This window comes from Zosterops lateralis (assembly GCF_965231275.1).
Source record: "Zosterops lateralis genome assembly, chromosome: 4".
NCBI classification, from domain to species: domain Eukaryota; kingdom Metazoa; phylum Chordata; class Aves; order Passeriformes; family Zosteropidae; genus Zosterops; species Zosterops lateralis.
The window spans coordinates 73,318,601-73,332,132 of record NC_139765.1 but is presented as its reverse complement, the minus strand read 5'-3'; the positions used below and the strand labels follow the sequence as shown (position 1 = coordinate 73,332,132).

The window sequence follows — 13,532 nt, the reverse complement described above, 5'->3', positions numbered from 1 at the left end:
GGAGGGGCCGAGGGAGCTGGGGAAGGGTCTGGAGCCCCGGGAGGGGCCGAGGGAGCTGGGGAAGGGTCTGGAGCCCCGGGAGGGGCCGAGGGAGCTGGGGAAGGGTCTGGAGCCCCGGGAGGGGCTGAGGGAGCTGGGGAAGGGTCTGGAGCCCCGGGAGGGGCTGAGGGAGCTGGGAAGGGGCTCAGCCTGGAGAAAAGGAGGCTCAGGGGGGACCTTGTGGCTCTGCACAAGTCCCTGCCAGGAGGGGACAGCCGGGGGGGATTTAGGATCTTATCCCAGGGAACAGGGACAGGAGGAGAGGGAGCGGCCTCAGGCTGGGCCAGGGGAGGTTTAGATGGGATTTTAGGGAAATTTCTCCATGGAAAAGGTGGTCAGGTCTTGGAACTGCCCAGGGAGGTTTGGGATCCCCATCCCCGGAGGTGTCCAAGGAAGGCCTGGATGTGGCACTCAGTGCTCTGGGCTGGTAACTTAAGGTGGGGATCAGGCACACTCTCTCTGGTCCTGAAAGTCTTTTACAACCTCAGCGATTCTTCCATTCCGCTCCCGGCGTCTAAAAACACTAAAAATTCACCAAAACCTGAAAAACCCCACCAAACCCCTTCACAGAGCGCGGACTACAACTCCCATCATCCCCCGCGTCTCCCCGCGAGAAAGCGGGGGGCGCGGCGTCGCGCCGCAGGGAATGCCGGGATCTGTAGTCGGCACGGGGCGGAGCGCGGGCGGGAGGACTACATGTCCCAGCGTGCATTGCGGCGGGGCGGAGCGGGGCGGGGCCGGCGGCCCAGAGGGAACCGGAGCCGGAGGAGAAGGAGAAGCCGGAGCAGTTCGGCGGCGATGTCGGTGCAGGTGGCGGTAGCCGCGCCCGCCGTGGAGCTGAAAGAGCTCGGCGGCCCCATGGACAAGCCGTGCGAGCCTGTGGGCGCTCACGCAGCGGGGCACGGCGTGGCGGCGGCGCCCGCCTGCCCCGTGCCGGGCGCCGAGCGTGAGGCGGCCCCGGCCCCCTCCGCCGAGCGGCCTCCGGGCAGCGCCTGCCCCGGGCTGTCCTCGGCCGCCGCAGGGCTGTCCTCGGCCCCCGGGCTGTCCTCGGCCGCCGCCAAGGTGCCGCAGGCTTCGGCCATGAAGAGGAGCGACCCGCACCACCCTCAGCACCGGCACCGCGACGGCGGCGACAGCAGCAGCGGCGGCGGGGGCGCCGCGGCCGAGGCGCTGGTGAGCCCCGACGGCTCCGTCACCGAGGCGCCGCGCACCGTCAAGAAGGTAACGGGGGCCGCACCGGGAGCCGCTGTGTTCGGGACATCCCCGCGGGCACAGAGCCTCGGTGGACACCGGGATGCGGCGGGCAGGCCCGGCTCGGGGTGCGGGACATTCCCCGGGGTGTCGGTGACCCCGCGGGGGAGCTCTGGGGCTGTGCCTGCGGTTTGGGGATGGGATGGGTTGTGCCGTGTCTGAGGGGTCTGTCTGCGCCTCGCCTTGTGCCCCGCCGTGTGTGTCCCCGTGGTGGGGACGTGTGGGGTGACACTGCGTGGGTGCCTTTGCCCCTCTGGATGACACTGGGTGCCTTTACACCCCATTTCCTCACCCTGAGGTGACACTGGGTATGTTTGGGATCCCTATTCCTAAACATCCCCACCCATTCCCTCACCTTTAGGTGACACTGAGTGCCTTTACACCCAATTCCTGCACCCCCAGGTGCCACTGGGTGCCTTTACACCCCATTCCCTCACCCTGAGGTTACACTGGGTGCCTTTACACCCTGTTCCTGTACCCTGAGGTGACACTGGCTGTGTTTATACCCTATTCCCTCACCATCAGGTGACATTTGGTGTCTTTTCACCCTGTCCTATCACCCTGAGGTTACACTGGGTGTCTTTTCACCCCATTTCCTCACCCCCAGGTGACACTGGGTGCCTTTTCACCCTGTCCTATCACCCTTAGGTGACACTGGGTGCCTTTTCACCCTGTCCTATCACCCTTAGGTGACACTGGGTGCCTTTACACCCCATCCCCACACCCTGAGGTGACACTGGGTATGTTTACACCCAATTCCCTCACCTTTAGGTGACACTGGGTGCCTTTACACCCCATCCCCACACCCTTAGGTGACCCTGGGTGTGTTTCCACCCCATTCCTGCACCCCGAGGTGCCTGTGGGAAGTGCAGTGTGTGCTCTCCGGGGTGTGTGTGGGTTCACAGCAGGTTCAGGCTCCCCAGGCTTATCTGGGAATTGTGGATAAGATAAACCCTTATCCCAGGAGCCCTTGGGGATGTTGGCACTCGGGGCAGGGCTGGGTGTGCCCTTGCCTGGCTGCTGTGGCTGTGTCAGGGTGGATTTTGGGGTGTCCCAGCCTGGCTGTGACCCCACAGCTGCACCCCAAAGCTGTGTGGGGATCCTGGTGGGTCTCCCTCTCCTCAGGTGGGCACAGATCCTCCCTGGGGCAGGGGGTTTTAGGGAAATAAATCACATTTTCCTGGTGTTTTAGCGCCTGGCATCCTTCCTGTTGGAAACATCAGGAGAAGGAGTTGTCCCCTGGTGAAACTTTTAGGGGAGTGTAGGGAAATAAGTGTCCCTGTCCTAAGGGAGCCTCTCACCCCATTAAACTTTGGGGTGAGCACCTCACCTCCCCTACTGATGGACTTCCAGCTTCTTTTCGGGTTGGTCTAAAATTTCCTTTTCACTCCATGAAACTTTGTTTGGGGTGAAGACCTAAACTCCCCTACTGCTGGACCTCACCTTCTTCTGGGGTTGCCCTAAAACTTCATTTCCACCTCATGAAACTTTGGGGTGATGATTTTACCTCCCGTACTGCTGGACTTCCACCCCATTTGGGATTGCCCTAAATTTTCTTTTCCACCTCATGAAACTTTGGGGTGAAGATCTCACCTCCTCTACTGCTGAACTTCCACCCTCTTTTGGGGTTATCCTAAAATTTCCCTTCCACCCCATGAAAGTTTGGGGTGAAGATTTTCCCTCCCTTGCTAATGGGCTTCCACCCTCTTTTGGGATTACCCTAAAATTTCTACCTCATTAAACTTTGTTTGGGATGAAGACCTCACCTCCCTTTCTGCTGGACTTTTATCCTCTTTTGGGATTGCTCTAAAATTTCCTTTCTACCTCATGAAACTTTGGGGTGAAGACCTAAACTCCTCTACTGCTGGACTTCCACCCCGTTTGGGGTTTCTCTAAAATTCCCTCTCCCTTAGGAAGGCTCAGGGTGAGGGGTTTTGTCTCCATAAATGTGATTTCCTTCCCTGAACTTTCTCCTTGGAAGAAGCACAAGGATTGAGGTTTTTTTCATCCCCCAAAAATCCCTCCTGGGGGATTTTATTGCTCAATAAAGGAATTTTTTTTTTTTTTTTCTGGCTCCCGTCCCATGTTTGGAATCTTTTCCCTTTGATATCCTGATCCCATCCCTGTTTTTTAGAGAGCACAGTCCAGGTCCTCTCATCCTCAGGAGGAGTTTTGGAAAGAAATAATCTTCAATATCCTCGTGTTACTGAAATAAAACTCGGATTTTGGAGCTGCCAAATTGTCCCTCAGGTTGTGGCTGTAAAATTGGGCTGAAGCATCTGGTGAAATGAGGTTTAGGATAAAAATAAGATATTTTTTTTAATCAGATCCAGCAGAACTTTGCTGAAATAGAGGTAAAAGTCTAATTAAAACAGACGAAATTTGTAGTGGAATTTTTGTTTGATTTTTAAGAGTCTTTGGCAGAAACAAAATCTCTGCATTTTTTTCTTGTCTGCTTTATAGAGATATATTTTTCTTGGGTTTATTTTTTTTTCCTTCCCTTGCAATCCTCACACCCATCCTCAAGTGCCACTGAATTGGGATTTTTTTTGCACTTCTGAGACAAAAAAGAGTTCCCAGAAAACTGCAGTGACTTTTCCTCTCTACTGCCACTCTCATTTTAAACCTTCTTCTCTGTCACTTCAGCATTTTATTTCTCTCTCTGTGCCTTTAGATATTCTCATTTGTATTTTACCTTCGTAGAGTAAAAATAAAAAAAAAAAATTACACCTTCATGGGGTGTAAAATAGGAAGTGATAACTGGGGTAGATGATATATTTTTATATAAATTTATATGCACACATTAGAGATGGTGCTGGGCTTTCCTCTGCCACCTGCAGAGGTCAAATCTCGGGGAAAAATCCCTGGAATTTTCATTTCCCTTTGGATTCTTGCTGGAATTCCTCATTGCTGAGGTGAAATTGGACTTTTACAGGTGATTCTGTGTCTGATGTGTGGGATAAAAAGTTTTTCTTGGGGGAAAAAATCCCTAGAATTGTTGTTCCCTTTGGATTCTTGCTGGAAATTCTGGAATTCCTCATTGCTGGGGTGAAATTGGACTTTTACAGGTGACTCTGTGCCTGATGTGTGGGATAGAAAGTTTTTCTTGGGGGAAAAATCCCTGGAATTGTTGTTCCCTTTGGATTCTTGCTGGAATTCTTCATTGCTGAGGTAAAATTGGACTTTTACAGGTGACTCTGTGTTTGAGGTGTGGGATAAAAAGGTTTTTCTTGAAAAAAAAAAAATCCCTGGAATTGTTGTTCCCTTTGGATTCTTGCTGGAATTCCTCATTGCTGGGGTGAAATTGGACTTTTACAGGTGTCTCCATGCCTGAGGTGTGGGATAAAGATTCCAGATCTTCTCCTGACCCTCTTTTTTTTTGACTTTTGGGGTCAGGGCAGAGCTGGGAATGCAGAGGGAGCTGGAAAAGCCCCTCCAGGATTTGGGGTGAACCCAAAAGCTGAGGAACAGCTCCAGGTGTGAGTCAGGCCCTGAGTCAGCTCCACTTTGGGATTTTAATAGTGTTTTGATGATGAGATGATTGCTGATCAAATTTAGGGGGTGGTGGCTGCTGGTTTTGGGGTTTTATGGTGTTTTTATGATGAAGTGATCACTCATTCAGCTTTAGGGGCTGCTGGTTTGGGGTTTATGATGTTTTTATGATGAAGTGATCACTCATTCAGCTTTAGGGGCTGCTGGTTTGGGGTTTAGTGATGTTTTGGTGATGAGGTGATCACTCCCCAGCTTTAGGGGCTGCTGGTTTGGGGTTCAGTGATGTTTTGATGATGAGGTGATCACTCCCCAGCTTTAGGGGCTGCTGGTTTGGGGTTTTATGATGTTTTGGTGATGAGGTGATCACTCCCCAGCTTTAGGGGCTGCTGGTTTGGGGTTCAGTGATGTTTTGATGATGAGGTGATCACTCCCCAGCTTTAGGGGCTGCTGGTTTGGGGTTTTGATGGTGTTTTGATGATGAGGTGATCACTCGGCAGCTTTAGGGGCTGCTGGTTTGGGGTTTTATGATGTTTTGGTGATGAGGTGATCACTCACCAGCTCTGGGGGTGGTGGATGCTGATGTGTTAATTCTCAGAACATTCCCAGGTTCCAGCAGCTGAGAATCTCAGGATTTGTGGGAATCTTGTTATTAATGAGAAAAGAATCTTAATTAAAACTCTCAGACTGATTAACTGGGCAATCCCAGCCTTGTCATCACAACTCTGGGCCCTTTTCTTCAGCTGGGAGAAGAATCGTGGGTTGGGTTGGAAGGGACCTTAAAAACCATCCAGTTCTGACCCTCAGCCACAAGAAAAACTTGGATTTTATTGATTTAATTCTCCAACCAAGAGAAGAATTGTGGGTTGAGTTGGGAGGGACCTTGAAGCCCTCCCAGTTCTGACCCTCAGCCACAAGAAAAACTTGGATTTTATTGATGTAATTCTTCAGCTGAGGGAAGAATTGTGTGTTGGGTTGGAAGGGATCTCAAAGCCCATCCAGTTCTGACCCTCAGCCACAGGAAAAACTTGGATTTTATTGATTTAATTCTTCAGCTGAGGGAAGAATCGTGGGTTGGGTTGGGAGGGACCTTAAAGCCCATCGAATTCTGACTCTTGTCACAAGAAAAAGTTAATTTTAATCAGATTTAAGTGTTGATTTAATGATTGTGAAGTGACAACTCTGTGCCTTTTTCTTCAGCTGAGAGAAGAACCACAGGGTGGGTTGGAAGGAACCTTAAAAACCATCCAGTTCTGACCCTCAGCCACAAGAAAAAGTTAAATTTCATCAGATTCAGGCCATGATTATTAAATTAAATTATGAAATGACAGCTCTGTGCCCCTTTTTTCAGCTGAGAGAAGAATCGTGGGATGGGTTGGGTCAGAAAGGACCTTTAAACCACAAGAAAAAGTTAAATTTAATCAGATTCAACTCTTAATTCAGTGACTCTGGGACTTCTTCCACCCCACTTGGGAAGGTCAAACCCCAACAACTGCTGAGTTTTCTACTGAACAAACAGCAACCTACAAACCAAAAGGTGATTTTTAAATTATTATTATTATTATTTTTATTTTTCCCCCTATCCCAACCACTCTACAGCAAACCCAGCAGCCTGTTCATCCTCCCAGCTGTTTCCTTGTGCTCCTTGCCTTGATTAAATTTGATTTTTTTGGGGGTGTTGGGAAGGAATTGATTTGATTCATTTAATTAATTTGATTAATTTGATTCATTCCGTGGGTTTTTGTCACCCTGTGAAGGTGCCACAGCCCCTCGTGTCACCCCACTCAGCTCTGGGGAAAAAAATGAGTTTCATTCTCTTAGAAATAATTTATGAATTTAATAAAAATCAAAAATAGACAGTTAGGAGATAGAAAGGTGAATTTTTCACCCCTTCACCCTCTCGGAGTTCTGTCTTTGAGTATTCAAAAGATCTTAATAAATGATTCAAAAGTTCTTTTTTGAGTTTTTAAATCTGTTTTAAGTGTCCCTCGATCATTTTATCTGATAGATTTGTTTGTGGGTGGCTCCACTCTCTGTCTGGGATCATAAATTTCCTCCTGAGGTTTTTCTGGTTCTTTTCATTTTGGATAAGAAAACAGAAAATTAGGAGTTTTTTCTGCAGGGTTACAAGGTGACTCATCTCCCCATAACCTCTGGCTTGGTCACTTTAGATGTTACAAAGAAAAGAGGAAAAAAAAAACCAAAAAAAAAACCTTTTTTTTTTGCTCTTAAGCCTTTGTTATAATCAAAAAAATATACTTTTATCACCTTTCTAAACTCTATTAATAAAACATAACACGGTACAATTATACATATAATATTTATATTAATATTTGGGAAAAGACAACTTTATAACAGCTCTAAAACCTCCTGAAAAAAGAAAATACATTAAAAAAAGAGAAAAATATATACTTTTATCACCTTTCTAAACTCTATTAATAAAACATAACACAGTACAATTACACACATAATATTTATATTAATATTTGGGAAAAGACAACTTTATAACAGCTCTAAACCCTCTTGAAAAAAAAAAAAGAAAAAGAAAAAAAAAAGGAGAAAAAAATAAACCTCCATCACCTTTCTAAACTCTATTAATAAAACATAACACAGTACAATTACACACATAATATTTATATTAATATTTGGGAAAAGACAACTTTATAACAGCTCTAAACCCTCCTGAAAAAAAAGAAAAAAAAAAGAGAAAAAAATAAACCTCCATCACCTTTCTAAACTCTATTAATAAAACATAACCCAGTACAATTATACACATAATATTTATATTAATATTTGGGAAAAGACAACTTTATAACAGCTCTAAACCCTCCTGAAAAAAGAAAATACATTAAAAAAAAAGAGGAAAATAATATACTTTTATCACCTTTCTAAACTCTATTAATAAAACATAACCCAGTACAATTACACACATAATATTTATATTAATATTTGGGAAAAGCCAACTGTATATGACATGCAACTCTAACAGCTCTAAACCCTCCTGAAAAAAGAAAATACATTAAAAAAAAGAGAAAAAAAATACCTCCATCACCTTTCTAAACTCTATTAGTAAAACATAACACGGTACAATTATACACATAATATTTATATTAATATTTGGGAAAAGCCAACTTTATAACAGCTCTAAACCCTCTTAAAAAAAAAAAAAAAAAGGAGAAAAAAAATATCTCCATCACCTTTCTAAACTCTATTAATAAAACATAACCCAGTACAATTATACATATAATATTTATATTAATATTTGGGAAAAGACAACTTTATAACAGCTCTAAACCCTCCTGAAAAAAGAAGAAAAAAAAAAGAAAAAAAGGAGAAAAAATATACCTCCGTCTCCTTTCTAAACTCTATTAATAAAACATAACACTGTACAATTATACACATAATATTTATATTAATATTTGGGAAAAGCCAACTTTATAACAGCTCTAAACCCTCATTAAAAAAAATAAAATAATAAAAAAAAAAAAAATAAAAAAACAACCCCTCCTGTGAAATTCCCCGGGGTGGAGGGAATTCCATCCCCAGAAATTCCTGCTGCTCACCGGGGCTGATCTTGGTGAGGGTTTTTTGTGCTCAGAAATGTAAAAACTCTCCTGTGGCTCCTCTAAACGCTGACTCTGACCTTGTTCCCCAGCACGTTTCGCTGCCATCAAAGTCTGGCTGCTCCCATGGAAATTCCCAGTTATATTTGCTTTTGTGGCCCTGGGAAATGATAAATTTTGGAGGATTTTTCCTTCTCCAGGAGAGCACAAACTCCTTTTCTCAACAGGAGAGGATCAGGGTCAGGATTTTTTTCCTTGGGTTTTTTTTTGTGGGATCTGTGGCACCAGGAAATAATAAATTTGGAGGATTTTTCCTTCTCTAGGAGAGCACAAACTCCCTTTCTCTACAGGAGAGGATCAGGGTTAGGATTTTTTTCCTTGGGCTTTTTCTGTGGGATCTGTGGCACCAGGAAATAATAAATTTTGGAGGATTTTTCCTTCTCCAGGGGAGCACAAACTCCTTTTCTCAACAGGAGAGGATCAAGGTCAGGATTTTTTTCCTTGGAGGTTTTTTGTGGGATCTGTGGCACTGGGAAATGATAAATTTTGGAGGATTTTTCCTTCTCTGGGGCAGCACAAACTCCTTTTCTCAACAGGAGAGGATCAGGGTCAGGATTTTTTTCCTTGGGTTTTTTTTTTGTGGGATCTGTGGCACCAGCAAATAATAAATTTTGGAGGATTTTTCCTTCTTTAGGGCACCACAAGCTCTGAGCAGGGTCAGGATTTTTTCCTGGGCCAAAACAACCTGCTGGGTTCTTTGTGGGATCTGTGGGACAAGGAAATGATAAATTTTGGAGGATTTTTCCTTCTCTAGGAGAGCACAAACTCCCTTTCTCTACAGGAGAGGATCAGGCTCAGGATTTTTTCCTTGGGCTTTTTTTGTGGGATCTGTGGCACCAGGAAATAATAAATTTTGGAGGATTTTTCCTTCTCCAGGGCACCACAAGCTCTGAGCAGAGGATCAGGCTCAGGATTTTTTCCTTGGGGTTTTTTTTGTGGGATCTGTGGCACTGGGAAATAATAAATTTGGAGGATTTTTCCTTCTCTGGGGCAGCACAAGCTCATAGCAAGCTCAGGATTTTTTCCTTGGCCAAAACAACCTGCTGGGTATTTTATTTTTTTCAGTTTGCGGCAGAGGGATGAGTGAATTTTGCTTCCATTAAGGATTATATTTTTTCTCTCTCCGTTTTTCCCTTTCTAACCCTGAACCATCCCTTGTGCCAGGTGATAAATGCTCCTTTCCCCGGGGCTGAATTTTCAGGGAATGAGCAGGAAAACCTTCCCGGGGGAGGTGAAATCCTTTAATAGATCCGGGTTAATTTTAGCAGGTTGATCAATCCTTCAACCTTTGGGGCTGAGGAGTGGAAAGATGAAAAAGAGAAAGGGAAATAAAGGCTGTAAAACTCGAGATCAGGAGGGAACCTTGGACTGGGAATGGCCGAGCTGCCCTTTGTCAGAATTACAGAATTACACAAACAAACAAAGATTTTTTTTGTGCTGGAGCTTTCCCAGAGGGGCAGAAAACAGAATTTCCAGGCAGTTAAATGTTCATAGATGTTTTGGCCCCTGAGCTGGTGGATGAAAAATGATCCAGGGGAGAGGAATTCCAGCTTTGGGTTCTGCCTTTGACCTCTCAGGTTTTGTTTTTACCTCTGGCTGGTGGATTGTGGAATGATTTGATTGATTTGAGAGGAGGAGATGGGGCTCAAAAAGGAAAGAAGGAGCCGGGGTAGCTCAGGTGTGACAGGAAGATTTAAACACATTTCTCCATTTTGGGTTTTAAATTAAATTAAGGAATGGAATTCTCAAAATGTTGAATGATAAAGTACAAAACCAAAATATTTCTTTCTCCAGTATTTGGAATAAAGAGATATTTAGGGTGAGCTTGGGGATGATCCTGAACGTCTCTTCCAGCCCAAACCATTCTGTAATTCAAGGATTTATTTTCCATTTCAGTTTTGCTGACTGATTCCTTTTCTATTTCAATTTTTTTGCTGATTCAAAGCCAAAGGTCCGAGAGCAGAACTTGAGTCATGGCAGGGAAAAATCTTCCTCCTCCTTGGGGTAAATCCTTGTGTGGAAAGGGGAAATGTGGGTCCCAAAATGGGAGTGAGGAATGACAGAGAGACACAAAAACAGCCTGAGAAATGAGATCCAGCCTGGAAATAAAAATCCTGGGGGCTGTTTGTGAGTCCAGGTGAGGTGTGAGACTCCAGGGCTTGCAATGAGCAGCCTGGGGAGGAAAAGAGGGAGTTCAGCCTAAAATAAACTCCTGATATTGTGTGAAAATCCCTTTGAAATGTCTAAATTTCATCTTGGAGAAACCACCTTGAGTTAAATCCCTCCCTTTGGTGCATCCAGAGGCTGCTAAATGTGTTTTCTGGGATGGAAATTTTGGGAATTAGGAGCAGGAGGTGTTTGTGTGAGACTCCAGGGCTTGGAATGAGCAGCCTGGGAAGGAAAAGAATATTCGATATTGTGTGAAAATCCCTTTGAAACGTCTAGATTTCATCTTGGAGAAACCACCCTGAGTTAAATCCCTCCCTTTGGTGCATCCAAAGGAACCACCCTGAGTTAAATTTCTTCCTTTGGTGCATCCAGAGGTTGCTCAGGACATTTTCTGGGATGGAAATTTTGGGAATTAGGAGCAGGAGGTTGGTTGTGTGAGACTCCAGGGCTTGCAATGAGCAGCCTGGGCAGGAAAAGAGGGAGTTCAGCCTAAAATAAACTCCTGATATTGTGTGAAAATCCCTTTGAAATGTCTAAATTTCATCTTGGAGAAACCACCTTGAGTTAAATTCCTCCCTTTGGTGCATCCAGAGGCTGCTAAAGGTGTTTTCTGGGATGGAAATTTTGGGAATTAGGAGCAGGAGGGTGTTTGTGTGAGTTCCAGCTGAGGTGTGAGACTCCAGGGCTTGGAATGAGCAGCCTCAGGAGGAAAAAAGGCAGTTGAGGTTAAAATAAACATCAAATATTGTGTAAAAATCCCTTTGAAATGTCTAAATTTCATCTTGGAGAAACCACCTTGAGTTAAATTCCTCCTTTTGCTGCATCCAGAGGCTGCTCAGGGCGTTTTCTGGGATGGAAATTTTGGGATTTAGGAGCAGGAGGTGTGTGGAGCTGACGCAGGTGGCAGAGGAGAAGAATGGAGAATATTTTTAGTCTCAGCATCAGCTGCTCCCAGCAACGTCTGAGGTGGAATTTCGGGAGGAGGTTAAAGGAGAACAAAAGGAGGGGGAAGGTTTTTAGTTTTGCTCCTTTGGCTGCTGCAGCTGGGAGGGATTTCTCAAAAGCTCCAGGTGATTTTTTGGGATCCAAAATTTCAGTGTTGGTGTCCTGGATTAACCAATTTTTATGGAATAATTCCCAGCTCTGGGAAAAAATCAGTGAATGAGGAAAGAAACCTGAGGAAAACAGGGAGGCATTTTTGATGTCCCAAATCTGTCCAGCTTTTCCCAGAGCCTGATGGAGCTGCTGAAGGAAATTTGAAATTTCTGATATTTCATCAGGTGCAGCTCATGGCATCAGTGCTCACTCCAAAATAAATAATAATAATAATAATAATAATAATAATAATAATAATAATAGTAATAATAATTCAGGTGCAGGTCTTGGCATCAGTGCTCACTCCAAAATAAATTCATTATTATTATTATTAATAATAATAATTCATCAGGTGCAGCTCTTGGCATCAGTGCTCACTCCAAAATAAATTCAATAATAATAATAATAATAATAATAACAATAATTGAGGTGCAGCTTGTGGCATCAGTGCTCACTCCAAGGTAAATTCATTAATGATAATAATAATAATAATAATAGTAATAATTCATCAGGTGCAGCTGATGGTATCAGTGTTCACTCCAAAATAAATTAATTATTATTATTATTATTAATAATAATAATAATTCATGAGGTGCAGGTCATGGCATCAGTGCTCACTCCAAAATAAATTTAATAATAATAATAATAATAATAAATTCATCAGGTGCAGGTCATGGCATCAGTGCTCACTATAAAATAAAATAAAATAAAAATAAAATAAATAAAATAAAAAAAATAATAATAATTCATCAGGTGCAGCTCATGGCATCAGTGCTCACTCCAAAATAAATTTAATAATAATAATAATAATAATAATAATAATAATAAAAAATTCATCAGGTGCAGGTCATGGCATCAGTGCTCACTATAAAATAAAATAAAATAAAATAAAAATAAAATAAATAAAATAAAAAAAATAATAATAATTCATCAGGTGCAGCTCATGGCATCAGTGCTCACTCCAAAATAAATTTAATAATAATAATAATAATAATTTATTCATTATTAATTTAAAAATCCATAACAAATTCTTATAAATGAATTCTCTCAACTGCAATAAAATAATTTGAATTTTAAAAATCCCCCCAGTGCCACTTTCCTCCCCCCTCAGCTCATTCTGAGCTTCTGAATAACCAGAATTTGTTACCCTTTAACAAACCCCGCGTGGAGCTGATTCAATTGGCACTAATTGGCCAATAATAATAATAATAATAATAATAATTCATGAGATGCAGCTCACAGCGTCAGTTCTCACTCCAAACTAAATTCATTAATAATAATAATAATAATAATAATAATAATAATAATAATTTAGGTGCAACTCATGGCATCAGTGCTCACTCCAAAATAAATAAATAATAATAATAATAATTCATCAGGTGCAGCTGATGGCATCAGTGCTCACTATAAAATAAAAATAAAATAAAATAAAATAAAAATAATAATAGTATTTCATCAGGTGCAGCTGATGGCATCAGTGCTCACTATAAAATAAAATAAAATAAATAAAAATAAAATAAAATAAAATAAAAAAAATAATAATAATTCATCAGGTGCAGCTCATGGCGTCAGTGCTCACTCCAAAATAAATTCAATAATAATAATAATAATAATTTATTCATTATTAATTTAAAAATCCATAACAAATTCTTATAAATGAATTCTCTCAAGTGCAATAAAATCCTGGGATAATTTGAATTTTAAAATCACTTTCCTCCCCCCCCAGCTCATTCTGAGCTTCTGAATAACCAGAATTTGTTACCCTTTAACAAACCCCGCGTGGAGCTGATTCAATTGGCACTAATTGGCAGCTCTGGAACAGTTTGTGCTGCTGAGAAAACCTCCAGCTTTTAATTGTTAATTTTT

General features: G+C 42.9%; 1 long non-coding RNA gene across 1 annotated transcript; it reads left to right on the top strand.

Annotated features, from left to right (window-relative positions):
• The first annotated feature begins 12,096 nt into the window (after positions 1-12,096).
• LOC310908870 lies at positions 12,097-13,202 on the top strand. The gene is made up of 2 exons (XR_014589961.1): positions 12,097-13,045; positions 13,126-13,202. It is a non-coding gene; the product is annotated as an uncharacterized lncRNA (long non-coding RNA).
• Positions 13,203-13,532: the final 330 nt, after the last annotated feature.